The sequence below is a fragment of the Mauremys mutica genome, chromosome 7 (assembly GCF_020497125.1).
Source record: "Mauremys mutica isolate MM-2020 ecotype Southern chromosome 7, ASM2049712v1, whole genome shotgun sequence".
Taxonomy (NCBI): Eukaryota; Metazoa; Chordata; order Testudines; family Geoemydidae; genus Mauremys; species Mauremys mutica.
In genome coordinates this window covers 113,682,595-113,700,728 of record NC_059078.1, presented here as the reverse complement: position 1 = coordinate 113,700,728, position 18,134 = coordinate 113,682,595, and the positions used below count along the sequence as shown (strand labels likewise).

At 41.4% G+C, this 18,134-nt stretch overlaps 1 long non-coding RNA gene across 2 annotated transcripts; it reads left to right on the top strand.

Moving 5' to 3' along the window:
• The first annotated feature begins 15 nt into the window (after positions 1-15).
• LOC123373630 lies at positions 16-17,855 on the top strand. Of its 2 annotated transcripts, none has more exons than XR_006580792.1 (5): positions 16-128; positions 1,799-1,972; positions 4,241-4,345; positions 16,043-16,149; positions 17,474-17,855. It is a non-coding gene; the product is annotated as an uncharacterized LOC123373630 (long non-coding RNA). The 2 variants fall into 2 exon arrangements; XR_006580791.1 differs by having other exon boundaries at positions 4,241-4,370.
• Positions 17,856-18,134: the final 279 nt, after the last annotated feature.

Below are 18,134 nucleotides of genomic sequence, written 5' to 3'. Positions count from 1 at the left end.
TCACTATAGGCAAAGGGCCAAGGCGTGGCTAGGGGGAGTCGCTCAGCCTCACATCCGGGGCGGTGGGCGGTACCCTCGCTGTGCACTGGGGGACAGACAGACCCTGTGCAGGAGAGACCCCCCCACAAGTCAGGGAAATAAATTATTTCTGTTGTGATGGGTGGGGAAGGGGAGCCCCCTTTTCCCAAGTGGGGAGATTGTTACTCTGGGAGAGATGCTCCCCATTGGCCATCTGCTGGAGGGCTCTCTGCTGGGAAGGGCTTTGCTTTGTGCTTTTCCCAGGGACATAGCTTGAAAAATCCGCTGGAGGAGGAAATGCTGGGCCAGGGGTGCTAACCGCTGCAGAATTTCAGCTGTCGTTTAAAAAGGATTTCTAGCCCTCCTAGCTGCAGAGAAAACCTCCCAAATGTGAATGGAGTGTAATCCAATGATTAGTCGTTTGCACTGCAGTAGTGCCTAGTGGGCCCAGTCAAGGATCAGGTCCCCATTGTGCCAGGCGCTATCTGCTTCAGAGCGCATACAAACCTAGCTTCCCGATAAGACACAATGGTGGACAAAAGAGATGCAGTGTTGCCCACTCTCAATTTCATCACACCTCTCACAATATTGGAAGGTTTTCTTAAAGTCCCAGCTCCTGTAATCATGTGACTGTGAGACACGCGGCTTTCATTTTAAAAAGCCCTTGTGGTTGTGGAGAAAAGTTTGAAAAAGTGATCTGAGTGTAACCCCCCCCCCCCCAGTCAAAACCCCAAAAGCAAATAAAAAGAACCCAAAATGGTAGGATTTTTTTTTAATAAAATCTCGTGATTTTTAAGCCACTCGTGATTTTTGAACAGTTGAGTTTGGCAGTATTGAGGCAAATGGAGGGAAAGAAAAGGTAACAGTCAAAAAGCACTTTTCTGCATAATGAGCAGTAGTCTCAGCTCATTATCTGCCTACCCCTTGCCAGGTGTTAGGCATGTCCAGCTCCTAGGCATGGGGGCTCCATGCATTGCCCCCACCCTGAGCACCGGCTCTACAGCTCCCATTGGCCGGGAACCGTGGCTAATGGGAGCTGCAGAGGCAGTGCCTGCAGGCAGCATGCACAGCCTCCTGGCCCTTCCACCTAGGAGCCAGACAGGGAGCCTGCCTTAGTCCTGCTGTGCCACTGACTGGGAGCCACCTGAGATAAGTGCTGCCCAGCCAGAGCCCACAACCTGAACTCCTGCCTGCACCACAACCCCCTGCCCCAGGTCGGAACCCCCTCCCACATCCTAACTCCCTCCCAGAGCCTGCACCCCAACCCCTTGCCCCGGTCCTGAGCCCCCTCCTGCACCCCACCCACCTCATCCACAGCCCGGAGCCCCCTGCTGCACCCCAAACCCATCATCCACAGGCCCACACCCCCAGCCGGAGCCTTCACCCCCTCCTACATCGCAGTCCCCTGCCCCAGCATGGTGAAAGTGAGTGAGGGTGGGGTACAGCAAGCGACGAAGGAAGGCGGTGGAGTGAGTGGGGGTGGGGCCTTGCAGAAGGGGCTGGGCAGGGTGGGGCCTCGGAGAAGGGGCAGGGCAAGGGTATTCGGTTTTGTGCAATTAGAAAGTTGGCAACCCTACTTGCAGACTGTCTTAAAGAGACAAACAGTCTCATCGCCCTTGCTGCTGCTCAGAGCCTTTCCAAGCTGCAGCAGAGTTAAAACTGATCTATTTTATCACTGCAGAGGAGGGAGGGAATTTTAGTCTTCATAAGTTTTCTCTAGTTATTGGGAGGTGGTTAATATTTCTCCTATAACTAAGAAATTATGTTTTTAACTTGAAAGGTGAGGAAAGAGAAAATTTCAGGAGTTCTCTTTCAATTCCACCCACTGGGATCCAGCAGTATTTATCAGTTCAAGACCTGCAGAAACCCATTTATTTAGAAGCAAAAAGACTCATTTTGGATTCATTTTCAGGCCATTTGGAAAGGTCGCCATCTGGTGGCATATGATTTCTATGTAAGTGTTGAAATGAGAAATTGAAATCTAGTCCGTTTTAAAAACTGAGTTTAAAGTAGTTTCAGGCATTATACCAGCCTTAGACAGCCCCTACCATTTTTTTGTATGCAGTGTTATTCTAGCCATGTCGGTCCTAGGATATTAGAGACAAGATGGGTGAAGTAATAACTTTTATTGGACCCACTTAGTCCAATAAAAGATATAGAATCTCAGGGTTGGAAGGGACCTCAGGAGGTCATCTAGTCCAACCCCCTGCTCAAAGCAGGACCAAACCCAACTAAATCATCCCAGCCAGGGCTTTGTCAAGCCTGACCTTAAAAACCTCTAAGGAAAGAGATTCCACCACCTCCCTAGGTAACCCATTCCAGTTCTTCACCACCCTACTAGTGAAAAAGTTTTTCCTAATGTCCAACCTAAACCTCCCCCTCTGCAACTTGAGACCATTACTCCTTGTTCTGTCATCTTCTACCACTGAGAACAGTCTAGATCCATCCTCTTTGGAACCCCCTTTCAGGTAGTTGAAAGCAGCTATCAAATCCCCCCTCATTCTTCTCTTCTGCAGACTAAACAATCCCAGTTCCCTCAGCCTCTCCTCATAAGTCATGTGCTCCAGCCCCCTAATCATTTTTGTTGCCCTCTGCTGGACTCTCTCCAATTTATCAACATCCTTCTTGTAGTGTGGGGCCCAAAACTGGACACAGTACTCCAAATGAGGCCTCACCAGTGCTGAATAGAGGGGAATGATCACATCCCTCGATTTGCTGGAAGTGCCCCTACTTATACTTATTACCTCACCCAGCTTGTCTCCCTCCTAATTTTTGTGATTTTAACATTTCTTCAAAATATTCTTATTTTTGAATGTTTTCTTCCCCACTCCCATATTACTATATAAAAAAACCCACACAAATAACTGGGAACTGATTATAGTGATACAGTGACACTGACTATATACAGAGTGTTGGCCAATGCAAAACAGAAAATATTCTCCAATCTCTTTCAGTTATAGTAATCTTAGGAGTTACTTGCAATTATTATTATTTATTTATATTATTTTAGCGCTTAGGAGCATCAGTCATGGTCCAGAACCCCAGTGTGCTAGGTGCTGTACGAACACAGAAGAGAAAGACAGTCCCTGCCCCCAAAGAGTTTATAATCTAAGGCTATGTCTACACTACCACCTATGTCGGCAAAATTTACGTTGCTTAGGGTGTGAATGTTCCACCCCCTGATTGACATAAATTACACCAATATAAGCGCTAGTGTGCACGGTGCTACATCAGCAGGAGAGCTTCTGCCAGTGGCATAGCTTCTGCCACTCTCAGGGGTATGTTTTTTATGCCAATAGAGAAGCTTCTCCCACTGACATAGCTTCTGCTGCTCATGAGGGGGTGTTTTTAATGATGACAGGAGAACTCTCTCCATCGACATAGCTTCTGCTGCTCGCAGGGGTGGTTCTCTTATGCGGGCAAGAGAGCTCTCTCCCGTCGCCATAGAGCATCTTCACCAGATGCGCTGCAGCGCTGTAGGTGAAGACTTGGCCATAGTAATGATAGTAGGTAAAACATTTCAGACAGAATTGTCATTTTATGTTGATCATGTCCTTTGAAAATTTCAATCTCTGTCATTCAAATTGTGCCACCAGCTTGAGACAGGGTGAGGGCCTTTGTGAATGAGTGAGGGCGTGTTTCTGTTAGTTGTTGTGTCTGACTCCAAACTCACTTTGCTGACATGGCTGAACTTGCCACTGACTTATCTCTGTTAGAATCTCTCAAGATGTACTTGACAAGCTGGTTTCCAGCGGTGAAGTGTGAGGTAGTGTCTTTTGCTTGAACTGTGTCTCTGTATCACAGCTTTCTTTGTGCAGCAGGTGGTGTGTGATATTTAATATGAAGAGAGCCTTTTATAATGAATGTTATGGTGAAATCTAAATCAGCAAACAATTTTTAGACTAGATTAGTGTGTCTTTTTTCTAGTAATCACAAAAATATGTAAATAATGTTTGCACATCTTAATTGCTACTAGGAAGTGTTTGTGTTGTTACCCTGCAGATCAAGTCATTTCTCCTGCTGATCTAGCTAAACACTCTCAGATCTAATGCCAAGTGTTTAAAAATTATGAGCCAAGGTGAGCACTAGGAATATATCTGTCCTCAGCATAACTTTTTCTTTATTCTGTTTATTTATAAATTGTCTTGTCAATGTTGAGGAAAGTGAAAAATGAAAACAAGCCCAAAATGTATTTATTCCTGGGATTTTTTCTTTTCTCTAGATCATTTTCCCTTTTCGCACATGCCTGGTATTGTTGTCTTTGCAGAAGACACTGGAGAGTCTTTGGGAGCTTGAGTGATGAAGATTACCACCATGTTTGTGGAGGGTAAATGCCAGCTGCTGTTAACCAGGTCATAGTTAGGCTCTTGCTTGGGAAATTATCTTTTGATTTTAATAAATTTGCTAATTACCATTCTATCTTAAACCTCCTTTTTGGGGGAAGGTAACAAAGAAGGTGTGAAGGGGTGCCTCCATCTGCGTCTGAATTCTGCATATTTCCTTGATTTCCATTGGTTTGCTTTTTTCATATGAGTGTAGAACAGACTCTGTTTTTATACCAGTGATTGATCTCCTCCTACTGATAGATCCCCGTTAAGGTGCCTATTTAGATTTTTATTACATGTAGCAGCAGCTTTTGATGCCATGATCATGAAATATTGACCACTCTCCTGTGTGGTGGATGGAGCGGCCCTTCAATGAATTTAGTCCTTCGTCTCTGAGTGACCCCAGAGTTAACGCTAAGCAATCCTCCCCCAAGGGCTCTCAAGCTTGAGGTTTCACAGGGTCCCATTTTATTACCACTCCTATTCAACATGTATGCAAAGCTACTGTGAGAGATTGTTAGACGTTGTGAGCTTCACTGTTATCAACATGCACATACTTGGGTGTAAGTCTCCTTTCCCTCAAACTCAGATTTTACAGTCTACTTCCCCCAGGACCGAATAAGGAAGATATCTAAATGTAAGTAAAAAGGGACAAGATTTAATACTGCTAAGTGGGAAGAAGAGGGAGGCATTTAATAAAGAAGTTGAAAGATGGCATGTACCAACTATTGAGGGTGTATACCAGGAGTCGGCAACCTCTGGCACACGGCTCGCCAGGGTAAGCACCCTGGTGGGCCGGGCCAGTTTGTTTACCTGCCGCATCGGCAGGTTCAGCCAATCGCAGCTCCCACTGGCCATGGTTCGCCGTTCCAGGCCAATGGGACATCCCTCGCCCGCGCCACTTCCCGCCACCCCCATTGGCCTGGGATGGCGAACCATGGCCAGCACATCCCTCGCCTGCGCCACTTCCCGCCACCCCCATTGGCCTGGGATGGCAAACCATGGCCAGTGGGAGCCGCGATCGGCCGAACCTGCCAATGCGGCAGGTAAACAGTTGGCCCAGCCCGCCAGGATGCTTACCCTGGCAAGCCACGTGCCAGCGGTTGACGACCTCTGGTGTATACCTTCCTTTTGCCAAAATGGTGTGCAAGTCTAGTGATCCACCACTATTCTTAGATTCTCAGGTAGTGATAATGGTCCATAATGCCTTTGAGTGTTTACTGCTGTCAAGGTGGTATTACCATTCCTCTCTACTGAAGGCTTCACAAAGGTTATTTATTCCTGTTACCTATATGCTATACTACTCCAATGCATTCTACTTAAAACTGAGTTTGAAAACCCTTCAAAATTTGTGCCTGCCTCCTTCATGGGATATGCTGGCATAAACTGAGCACTGGTGCTCAAATATATATATTTCCTTTCTGTTAATTTCCAGGGACAATTCAGTGTATTGTTGATTATATATGAAGCCCTGAATAGTTTAGGACTCAATTATCTAAGAAACAATCTTTTACTATGTCTCCTTATGGCAGCGTAAGTCAGCCGGGATGCTCTGGCTGTTGGTTCTTTTCTTCAGAACTGTTGAGAGGATAATCCTGCAAGGTGGTTAGGTATCCTCAACTCCCAGTGAAATTATTGGGAAGCTGAGACTCATTCAGCTGTGGGCAAGATGTGAGCTAACTGGCTTATATATGGAATACAGCATTTCACTTTAGCCCAAAACACAGCAGTCAGATCTGAGACCAGTACCAATGATTTTTTTCCAAACTTAAAAAACAGTCTGTGGTTAGCCGTTTCTGAGTTATGTGAGTGTTTTAAGAACTCTTTATTCAAGAGGCTTTTTTCACAGCTGAAGAACACATTGTTTGATAAGCAAGCACATTATATAGTCTTTTTGGAATGGAAAGCAAACAGTCTGAAAACTAGCTGCTATATATGTGAGATGTAATTATGTCACATAAGGAGATTTTTTTGTATAATCCTAGTACACCTACTGCCTGTCTTATGTACTTATGTTTGCATAACTCAACAGTTAATCCATATGTACTTACAAAATCATATATTTAACCATCCAGAATCATTCTAAGATTAATGTAGTTAAAAGTGTTAAAATACATATTTAATCAAAGACTCTAGTCTCTGATAAATAATAATCAGTAAAAACTGCCAAAAGGGCATATTCCCATCTTGGATGTGTGAGGAATTATACATGCAAATCCCCAAACACGAAGAGGAATCTTTCCCCCTCGAAACATATTTAGCCGGTGAACAAGAACAGTTCTGGGGCTATTTCAGACTGTCAGATACTAAGCAATACAAATTTATAACCATCCCTGAAATGCTTCTTTTCTTAAGGTAGACTGTCAAATCCAACTTTGAATTCCTGAGCTATTTTCTGAACCTGTTACAACCTGAAAGCTATTTCATATCAGGTGTGAGTAAACAGAAGCAATGCATTCAGTTTCCTATTTACTGTTGACAGTTTTATTCATGCATAAAGAAATTTGGGCAGAGAACTTGAAAACATGACTTTGAGAAGAGTAAGTAGGGATGAAGATGAGAGTTGTTAGGCTGTAGGATAAACAGACAAATGATTCCATGTTGAAAATATGAGCGGATTACAAGTTTGCTCAATGCAGTGAATGACAAGGAAATTATTTGTGAACACACAATTGAAAGCTTGACTTTAAAGCAATATGAATTATCTTGATTTGAAGTTAAGAGGATTAAAAGAGTGTAAATAATTCAAGTCCCAGGGGCTGCATTTGGAGATTATTTTCTTACAATTTATACATGTATCCACTCGGGGGAGTACTTTCCATTAGGTATTCCTTTTCATGTATGTTTTTGTTAATTTACTCTTCCTTGAAGATAATATCAGCTTTATTATCCCATAGAAAAATAAATATTCACAAACTAAACTTAGCAAAACAAAGACAATAGAAAGAGCCCGGGACCTCTCTTGCCCCAAGAGCTACTTCCAGGAATAAAGTCCCTTCACAAATTTATAAAAAGAAAACACTAACACGTTAGTTCAACAACTGGCTAGAAACCACATCACTTATGGTGAACAATGCATTTAAAAATAAATATTTGTCATTGTTGACAAATTGATATGACAGACTCTGTGTGTGTGTGTGTGTGGCTGGATAGATAGACAGATATAGATATATCATTGCTTGTTTAGCTCTATACAACGAAAATGTTGTCTTGTCCTTTAGAGCTGATATTAATATAGTCTATTTTATATATGCTCTTATATTGCACTCATCACTGTACTATCTGAATGCCTTCCAGCAGTACTATAAGCAACATGACCACCCACCTGTCATGTGGTGTTTGTTCTCTCATAGTCTCCCCAGGTGGAGAAGCATGTGTAGTGGGTCATCTTATTTTGGTAGGATCTGGGGGGAGGGGTGATTTTGTTTCATTATACGTGTTGCTACGTATTTATGTAGAGAAGGCAAGGTCAGAGAAATGTGCCTTGAACTTTGAGCAGAAAGTGGTAAGGTTTAAGTTGGTCCTTTGCTCCTAGGGAAGTTCATTCCAGTCTCAGAGCAGTTCCCTGAAAAGTTCTCTCTCCTATACTGACGAACTTCACCTTTATTGTAGAGAAAGTTCCATTGTGCCAGAGGAGTGCAGTTGTTGACCGCAGTCTTCATCCTGGAGCTTTAGGCAGGTACCCTGGGCTCAGGCAATAGAACACCTTCAAAATAAGGATTGAGACCTTGGGCTTGATTCAGATTCTATGGGAAGACAGTACAGAGAGCGGAGAACAGGTCTGATGTCCTTGTGTAGCCTGTATTGCTGAGGAGATACATTGCAGTATGCTGTACTAGATGGAGTTGGCTGCATACCTCGCTATATCCCATTGCTATAGTCCACCCAAGAAGTGACAGAGCTGTGAATAATTGAGGCTGGATTATCACGTGCCAGGATGCGAGTCCTTGTACCTCAGCAATCCCTGACTGCCATAACTGGAATGGATGGGGCAGCGGGACATCCCTGAGACAGAAGAGCACAAAGAGCAATCGTATCCCTCTTGAGATGTGCCAGTGCTTACTATATGTAATACAGGCAAGTCGCATCTTAGGCGCATTTAACATGCGCGAATTCAGCTTTGCGCGGTCGGCAAAAACAGGGGGGAAAAAGAAAAATAACAATATAAAAACTGCATCTGTACTGGGCGATTCCACCCACCATTTAACTCAATGAGTGTTTCACTATATGCGGTTTTCGCTTTACGCGCTAACCGTGGAATGGAAGCCCCACGTAAAATGAGACTTGCCTGTACTTCCAGTGACATCTTATCTGAGTGACTGAATCTCTTAATCCAGAAGTGAGACTGGTTCATTCAGCAGAAATCTATTCTCTTCTCAGCGGCCCTGATCCAGAAAGCACTTAAGCACACTTGGGCAGCCCCATGGGCACAGGATTTCTGTTTCCATCTGGGCATATAGCAATTATCTGCACTATCTACGGATGATTCACAAACAGAAAATGAGGCTACAGTAAGGGTTGAGTTCCAGCTTCCACTGTAACCCCCCTATTTCAGTCATAATCAAACCTAGGGATTATTTCCTCTCTCTCAACTTAAGTTCACCAGTATGAAGGAATAGTTGTATTTTGGAACTGGTTTATGACTTAGTAAGGGCTTGTCTACACAAACAAACAGTTTGCCGCAAGCTGGGGTGTAACTCTACCCAACACTAGCCTGCCGTGCACTAAGTGGCTGTATGGACCCAGCTGCCTCACGCTAAAAGTTCCCTCGTGCACTTTGAGCTACCCCTGCTTTGAAATGGGAGTAAATTAAATCACACTAGGGAAGTGTTACTGCGGGCCCACACAGACATTTTGTGTGCAGCAGGCTCCTGCGGGATATCTTTAAACCTCAGCTTGCCACAAACTAAGTGTTCGTGAAGACAAGCCCTGTGACAGAAGAATTAGTAATAAGATTTAGCCGTAATTTAGCAGTTCATTAAAGAATTGAGCTACATGTTCCTTTTGTGAAGCAGATAATTATTATTCCTATTTGACAAGTATCAAAACTGAGGCACACATCAGCTGGCATGCATTCACCCAAGGATGTCATAATGAGATTACTCTATCAGCTCTGTTGCGTATTATAGGACCCACAGTGCTTAAGATTTACTTCCAATTTCCATTTTGAACACCTTATTTGATTTTCTCTTTTCTTAAATTTCTTTTGGGATGAGGTTTTTCATACTGTCACCCAGCCCACATTTGTATTTGTTTGGAAATTTAGAGCATAACTGTCCCAACAAATTGCACAGGCAACCTTAATCCTGGAATTTCCTGACTTTTGAGTGTCTGGCTTTGCAACATTAATAATAGTCTTTTCAAGTAGTCTTTGAAGTGTGTGTGTGCACACACTATTACCTAGGTATTTAAAAAAGCAAACTGAAGGGAAAAAACAGTCATTGAGAACACAGGAGAGACAGGCTCCCTGCTCTTAGTTCCAGTGCCCAGCCCAGAGCAGCAGGAGCAACCATTACAGGGAAAGTCTGGCTTCACACCAGTAGCCTTGGTCTGGAGCTTGCTAACTCAGCACTGTGGGCATGGTGCACATGCACTCTCATATAAAGGAGCTGTGAGGGGATGGAGCATGCTCAGTGAGGATGGAATCTTTGGCGATTTTAGCTGCTAAACTCTAAGAGGTCTCTCCTGAGCATGTGCAAACTGAGATTTTTTTTCAAAGGTTTATAACTTGGCCAATTTTTCACAGTAACAGCAAAAGGCATATCCCTAATACAAAGTCATCCTCTTCCCCTGAGAAGTTTCAAGTCCCTGGTCCAAAGCATGGGGGCACTAGAGCATCTCAAAATAAAAGGTCATCTGAATTTTTTTTATCATTGCAAAAAAATATATTTTTCTCTAACATTGTTCTCATAAATGGCTGGACTGTTTTGGCTGAAATTTTCCAAAAGCATTCAGCCTGGGGCAGACATCCAGCATGGAAAATTTCGGCCCAAACAGTTAAAGAATGGGAAAGTAATAATCAACTGAAAACAGGGTCTTATAAATAAAGTGTTGGGCAATCTTGGTAATAAGAGGTGCTACCAGCTCCACCTATAATATGTGTGAGAGACAGATTTGTTGGAGGGTGGTGAATTTAGTACTGGTGAATTTAGTACCAGTCTTTTCAACCTCCAAGATGAGGATGGAACCCCTGGTGAAAGATACCCAACTGATAGCCCCAGAGACTGCAACCTTCAATTCATCCACAGAATAAGTACAGCAAAGGCAGTAAAAGTGCAGGTTTCCCCACACCAAGCCTGCCAGCATGCCTCAGCTCTTCGCTTGTCTTCACTACCGGGAAGATCAATGCTGCCTCAATCGATGCAGCAGGTGTCGATTTAACGGGTCTAGTGAAGACCCACTAAATCAACCACAGAGTGCCCTCCGGTCGACTCCAGTACTCCAGCGCCCCCAGAAGAGAAGGTAAGTCGACCAGAGAGCATCTCTCATCGACACAGCGCAGTGAAGACACCGGGGTAAATTGACCTAAGCTATGTCGACTCCAGCTATGTTATTCACGTACTTGCAGTAGTGTAACTTAGGTCGAATTACCCCGGTAGTGAAGAGAAGTGAAAGTTTAGTTAGTGTCTTCACTGCGCTGTGTCAACGGTAGATGCTCTCCGCTCTCTGGTTGACTTCCCTTACTCTTCTCGGAGAGCTGGCTTACCGGGGCTGACCAGAGAGCGCTCTAGTGTCGATTTCGTGGGTCTTCATGAAACCCGCTAAATCGACCCCTGCTGCATCAATTGCCTCAATCTCCTGTAGTGGAGACAAGCCCTTAGTCTATAGCTCTGAGTTCTCTGCTGAGACTGCTAGCATGGGGTGCAAAGTGTGTTGGTGAGTCTTCATGATGTGGATCTGAACTGCACAAACTCATTTCACATATGCCAGCAGATGATAACTTTTGTTCACAACCAAGCTAAGCTGAATATAATGGGCCTGATTCTCACATATTCTAAGGCTCCTTTAAAATCCTTTTTCACTGATATAAAGTTGGGTGCCCATCACACCACCACAGCAACACAAAGGGGCCTTAGCATAACTGAGAATTCAGGCCAATATCAATCCCTTTTGCCAGATTCCTGAGCAGAAGTGTGAATACGAAGTTAAAAATATTTGTGAATTTTTTTGCCATTGCATTGTAGGCTAATTTTGTAGCCTTGTATACACTAGGTTCTCACAGTTTACTTCTGAACTGTGCTACTCTGTAAAAATTCACCAAAATGGTTATTTTTTCATATCAAACTCCTTTGAAGATGTTAGGATCTTTTCACTGCAAAATCTGCCTTTGTTCAAAAAGAAGCTCAATTTTCACTTGAAAATTAGCTCTCCCCGCCCTCCAATAGTTTAATTTCAACTCAATATTTTTCTTTTTTTGGAGGAAAAAGCTATGAATTTTCTTATTTATAATGGAAGGTGAAAAGCTCTAGTATTTAGAGTACATGCTGTTTTGCTGTAAATATTTTGCACACCTCTGTTCCTGTGTCATTCAGTCCCATAGGCTGATTTCATAGGCGCTTTGGATTAAGCCCATAGTTAGTACATTTTGTTGTTTAATTCACTGTTAATCTCACTTTAATTTCTTACAAACTGGATCTTTTTAAATCTTGCCACTTAATCAACCACACACAGATCCATTGCCACAAGCCTTAATAATAATTAAAAATTACAAATATCGTCTTTCCACTGTACTGGACCAATACAAGCAGTAAAGTGGACTCATTGAAAAGTCATGGCATGTTCAATAAATTACAAAAGCAGCTGAGTGAAAACCTAATATTCAAAGGCTATCTTGTGCACATCAGAGCTTATGTATTATAAAAAAGAAATACAAAAACAATTAAAGCTATTCTCACAGGGGTCCTTTTTGCTGAGCGCAAGATTGGAATATGTAATAGGTCAGGGATCTTCTGGGGCTTTGAAGTGAAGAAGGATGAGGAGAAGCTTTTGAAACTGCCAATGTATTGCTCATAGCTGAAAGCAGAGTGTCCATCTTGGTTTCTGCATAATCAGACAAAGTGAAAGTCCTTTATAGTAAGTTCTTTTAAAACATAAGATCAAATATATCTGTTAACATGCTGGACGTTAAAAACGGGTTTAAATATTTCATGAAAACACTCAACTCAAACGTATTGACAGTGGAGCAATACTAGACTACTGTAAAGCATGCTCCATATTTTTTGTTATCAATCATTGCCACCAGGGGGCCATTATGTTTCACAACTGAAATGAAACATCTTTATACAAAATGAAAATAGGTACATTATGCAACTTGCATACACACTTTATTTAAATCAGTAGCTTTAAACCAAGTCTGCTGTAGGTTTCTCATTCAGATTTCCATTCTGAAAGGCTAGCTGCCTGTCAGAAGCTTGGCTTAGACCCACTCCTGCCTGATCAAAATGAGTTGGCTTGATTTCACTGCATAATATGCACCACCTGTGTTCCAGAGGAACTGAATTGGCACCAATGTGTTTTCATTTAGGCCAGCCTATATATATATATACACATATCATTTTTGCTCCCATCACAAATTTAGATTCTTTATGAAAGCCTGGCAGGTTTTATGTGGTAATGTACCACAGATGATATTTCAAAATTCCAAGTGACCTTGTTTTTTATGGCCTAACATTAAGCATAAACATATTTCACTAGAGTGATTGCGGGGTTGGCTACTGCTCTGTAGGTCATTAGCAGCCAGAAACTAGTAACACAGCTTTTTCCTGTATAATAACGCTACAAACATAATAATGTCCATGGTCTTATTTTTGCCCAGGGGGACAGCCAAAACAGTATGTAAATTTTCTGCTGTTTCATCATGTTTTCTAATGTGACTTGCTTCATTATCTCCTGGTAATCTCCCTCGCCATTACTAAACCTTCATTTGTGTGTCCAGTCTATTGTAAGCTTTCTAAAAGCACACCATTTATCATTCAAGTCCTTCTTGACTAAAAGCAAAAAGGAAACCCTAGCCTTCCCAGGAACACAGGGGTTTTTTTCTTGTATCTTTATGTTTTTCATTTTTTTCTCACTTATTTGAAGGATTTGCATGAGCATTTAACTAACAACTTTGGTTCTGGTAAAATAAAGTTTAATCATGGAATAAATTAGGTTAGATTTTCTTTCCGAGAATCTGCCAGCACTTTACCACTATGATTTTGGTTCTTTATTTTGTAGATTCAGGTTTTTTTTCTTTGAATCTAACAATTAAAATTTAAAAAGGACTTTGGATGCAAAAACAATTAACGTTATATAAAGAAAAAAATTCTGAAAGGATTTACAATACAACTAACTCAAATAGTATTTTGGAGTCTAGTAAATAGGATTTATTTAAAGGAACAATGTCAAGAAGTTTAAGCCTAAAATTTTTCAGATGCTTTTGGGTTGGTGCGGGTGGGGCAGAAGAGATTACAATATGAAAAAAACCCTCATTTTTATGCCATTGAAAACAGTTACCCTCCTCCTCCACTTAGAACACTTCTGCCACAGCGCTGAAACTACAGTATTGTGCTAATTTCTGAGAGCAAGAGAGTGAAATTGACTAATCTAGTTCATTTTCCAAGATTAACAAATGCAAAATGTAAACAAAGAGCATAAATGACAAAAAGTAAGTTACACTTTAGGGTCATGTGTCATTCAACTTGACATCAAGTAATGTGACTTGTAGTGCTAAAACTAGTAACCCATAGTTTGATCAATCAATTCAACGTTAGCAAAATATGCTGTAGGACAACTGGAGTTTCTCCCCATCCCTGCCACATGCTGGGCTCCAAGAATCATTCACCATCATAGATTTGGTTTCTTATTTAGGATCCTATCACCTTGGCTTTATAGAAGTCCCATCTGATGTCAGAGCACAATTCAATTGGCAAAAATAACCCATTTTGCATATATGTGGTGGAAGTTTGTGGTTTTCGGTTTGAGAACAAATTTATTTTAATGGAACTATGCAAACCAGCACTCTTTTCTAAAGCAACCTTTGCTAGCTGAATTACAGAATTCAATAGTGCTAACCTTCTGGAAGGCAAAGCACTGAAGTCTCAAGAAGCTTCTTAGCTGGTGTAAGTTAGTGGAGAGCCACTGATTTCACTGGTGCTTCACTGAAAATCATTTACACCACCTGAGGATGTGGCTCAAGAAAAGGTTAGTATCACAGAAGATACAAGACTGGGATTAAGAAGTGCAGAATAATAGAGTAAATGGAAAACAATGTAAGAGCAACAAAAGAAAACCTATTCTGACACCAAGGCCCTATTTACTATGAACAACTGGACACCTGGAAAAATGCAGTAAAAATAACATATTATTACCTGCTTGGCATAAGATGTATGACAATTTTTCAGGAAAACTGCTGCAATTGATGGAGTGTATACAAAAAAAACAACAACCCAACACTTACAGGCTAGTTACTGTAGTAGCAGGAAATCTAAATTAAATCTAATTATCTTTAATGTGGCTTTCTTAAAGTGTTCTTCACAGAGGTGAAATGTGAAGTATCATACTGTGTAAATGAACTTCTACACGCTGCTTTATAAAATAAGTTAACTGCTCTTCAAAAATCACTATTATGGGTTTAATTTGTTTCACAGAATTCAACCAAACACTATTAATAAAGTATTTACTTAATAAAAGCAGCCTTTACGCAGCCAGCTGGAATGGCTTCAAATACAAAAGTGACTCTAGGTTTCTTTTGGATTATTTGTATAAGCAAAATATGTAAAGAATAGACCTGAAGAATAAAGGAAATGAGTCAGATTCTGATCTCTTTTAAATGTGGAATATACAATCCAGAGAGACTGTACAGTATTTGCATTTGAAGCCAATCTTCCACAGTTCACCTTTCTGATATGGGCCAGAGATCACACCTCACATAGTATCAACAGTTACAATACTCTCCTAACCACTGTATCTCAGAGAACCCAGTGTACCTCACCTATTCTTTGCACAGACTAGAACACCCATTGTGTCTACTGCATTCACCTGTCCAAATATGGCTCAGATCTGAGACTCCTCCAGATACCTTGGCCACCCATATAATGAGCCAAATTTATCCATGGGGCGACTTCAATGAAACTACTCCCATGCTTACAGTTAATCGTGTTCTTAAATGCTTTGCTGAACTGGGGCCTTACCACACTACTGTGAACTAAGTTTTACTATTCTCCTTTCAGAGGCAGTTGAAACAAAGGCAGACGGGTAGCTCACTCAAAGCCACAAATGGAGTTGGATGTCAGAACCAGGGTTGAAACTCTGGCTCCCACTAAAACTGGCCAAAAATGGGGGGGAGGGAAGGGGAAGAGAAAACAACATTTTTGTGAATTTCCCCCAGTTTCCAACCAGCCCTGGTTCCCAGAGTATATACCGCCTCAGTCTACTAGAGTACACTGCTCTCTACAAAAGCTCATTAGATTAAATGATACCAATGCATCCAAAGCAAGAAATCTTTTTCTATACAATGCAGTAAAGCTGAGCCAACCAAAACTGCTCACAAGCTGACCTGAACAAGCCCCTTCTTGTTCACAGGTTCTCAGCCATTTGCCTGGTAATCTCATTGTCATGATGAAACTGACTATATTTTTCCAAACTCGCATTTAGTTTAGTATTGTCGGCATGAGAATAGTTGGAAAGTGAATAACAGTCTTCTTGATTATTTGCATTAGAGTAGCACGTAGGAACCTGAACCAAGGTTCACGACCCCCACTGCGCTAGTCGCTACTGGACAAGTAACCAAGTAGAGAGTCTCTGCCCTCTGGAGCTTACTGTACAGGTAGGTACCAGACAGGAAATAAGAGGTAGACAAAACAGACAAATAGAGTGGCAGTGGATAGTATTGATATGGAATGTGGTATATTTCTGTTAACACAGACTTAACACACCTGAACACCAGATTAACTATTCCACTGGGAAATGGAGCAGTGGGCACTAAGCCTAAGTAAATGGCAATAAGTTACATTTTTATTGACTTATTTTAGCATCCTTCAAATTGAGGAAATAACTAATATCTGCAGCAGCTGCTGCTACTCCTGTTACTCCTGGTTGCAATCCAACCAAATTCATTTTGAAAAGAAAAGAATTCCCTTTAAGAGGCTGGTATCCAACTAGGGAGGGTATAGGATTTATTCAGAAGCACCTCCTGAAAATAGAGAATTACATTTAAAAGGTCCTCTTTTGAGGCAGCTGCTGGATAGGAACAACCATGGGAGACCATTTTCACAAAGAAATGAACCCACTCCTCTTCTCCTGATACTGATTTAGACTTGACAAAGTATTGAGTAGATCTCCTGTTGGTTCCACTTTTTAACATAAGAAAAAATGGATATTCCAGTAATTAAGGGAAAGGCTAAAAGTACATATTTCTGGGTCACTGAAAACAAGAGATGCACAAGGGAAATGTTCCCCCACCCACCCCCCAATAAAAATATTTATGCCACACAAATAGTTCTGTTTTGACATTGCAAAACCAGGACTAAAAGATTTCTACACTCAATTTTTGGAAAGCTTTTCTTGTGTTGTATCTTGAAAAAATAGTTATAATTGCTTCTTCCAGCCACAATTACACATTTGAGAGAGAGAGTGTGTGAAACTGGGATACATTTTCACATAAATAGACATATAGTCATTAAAATGATTGCTGCATGTGTTGTCTTTTTAGGATTAATATTATATCTTTTCAGAAAATATACTGAAAAGGAACTTTATCCTCCCTTCTTACTCTTCAAACACAGTTCAGAATCCAGTTCTGAACTAACCAATTAACCACAACTCCCACAAGAAAAGGCCATGATGGCTGGTACTTTATACCTATGTAGATGATCATCAAGTGAATAGGTCTAGTTAAACTATATTTTCAAAGCTCATATTTTAAAATCCTATATTATTTCCATTATTACCAATATATGTAATTTCTACATATTTCCAAAACTTCATTCTACTACTATCCTCTCATTCCTGCATTCTATTATTTGTTTATTTTAACAATATTGGGCTAAATCAGCCCCTGGTGTAATTCCACTGCAGTCAATGAATTGTCAATGAATGGAAAAAAGGCACAAGTTAGAAATAAGGCACAATTTTATTTATTTATTTTACAGGAAGGGTGCTTAACCACGGAAACAAACTTCCAAGGGAAGTACAATATGAATTCTCCACCTGATGGATTTTCCCCATCTGAAAATCTATACTGACCTTGCTGGAGGGCCAAACCACCAAGAAGGAGCACCTGGGTCACAAAAAGAGATCATCCTTGGTCCAGAGAGACACCATGGCGCGAACAACCAAAGGAAGGGACACTAGATCATGAGAAATCTAATCCCCAGATGTGGCCACAAGCAGTGAATCCTGTGACAGTAAATAAAAAAACTCTGAGCTAAATTCAGCATTGGCAACAGCAAGTTGAACTCTATGGATGGCATTGAAGTTACACCTCTTGTGGCAAAGATGACTTTGTTCCCATTGCTTTTTCAAAACTGAGTTTTTGACACCCAGTTTCCATTAGCTTTATGGGATTCAGGCATCCAAATCGCCTAGGAGGCTTAGAAAATCTCAGTCTGTATGTATTAATCATTTCATCATATTACTTCCATTGTGTTGTGTACACACAACTCAGGATTATGATGACACTTTGTTGCTGCTTAGAGCAACACATAACTACTGATGCTCCCGCTTTCCTACCACTGCTTGGCACTGAGCACCAGCAACATACCTGCTAGATTTTAAAGACATTCATTAAAAGATGCCGTGTATCAAGTGAAA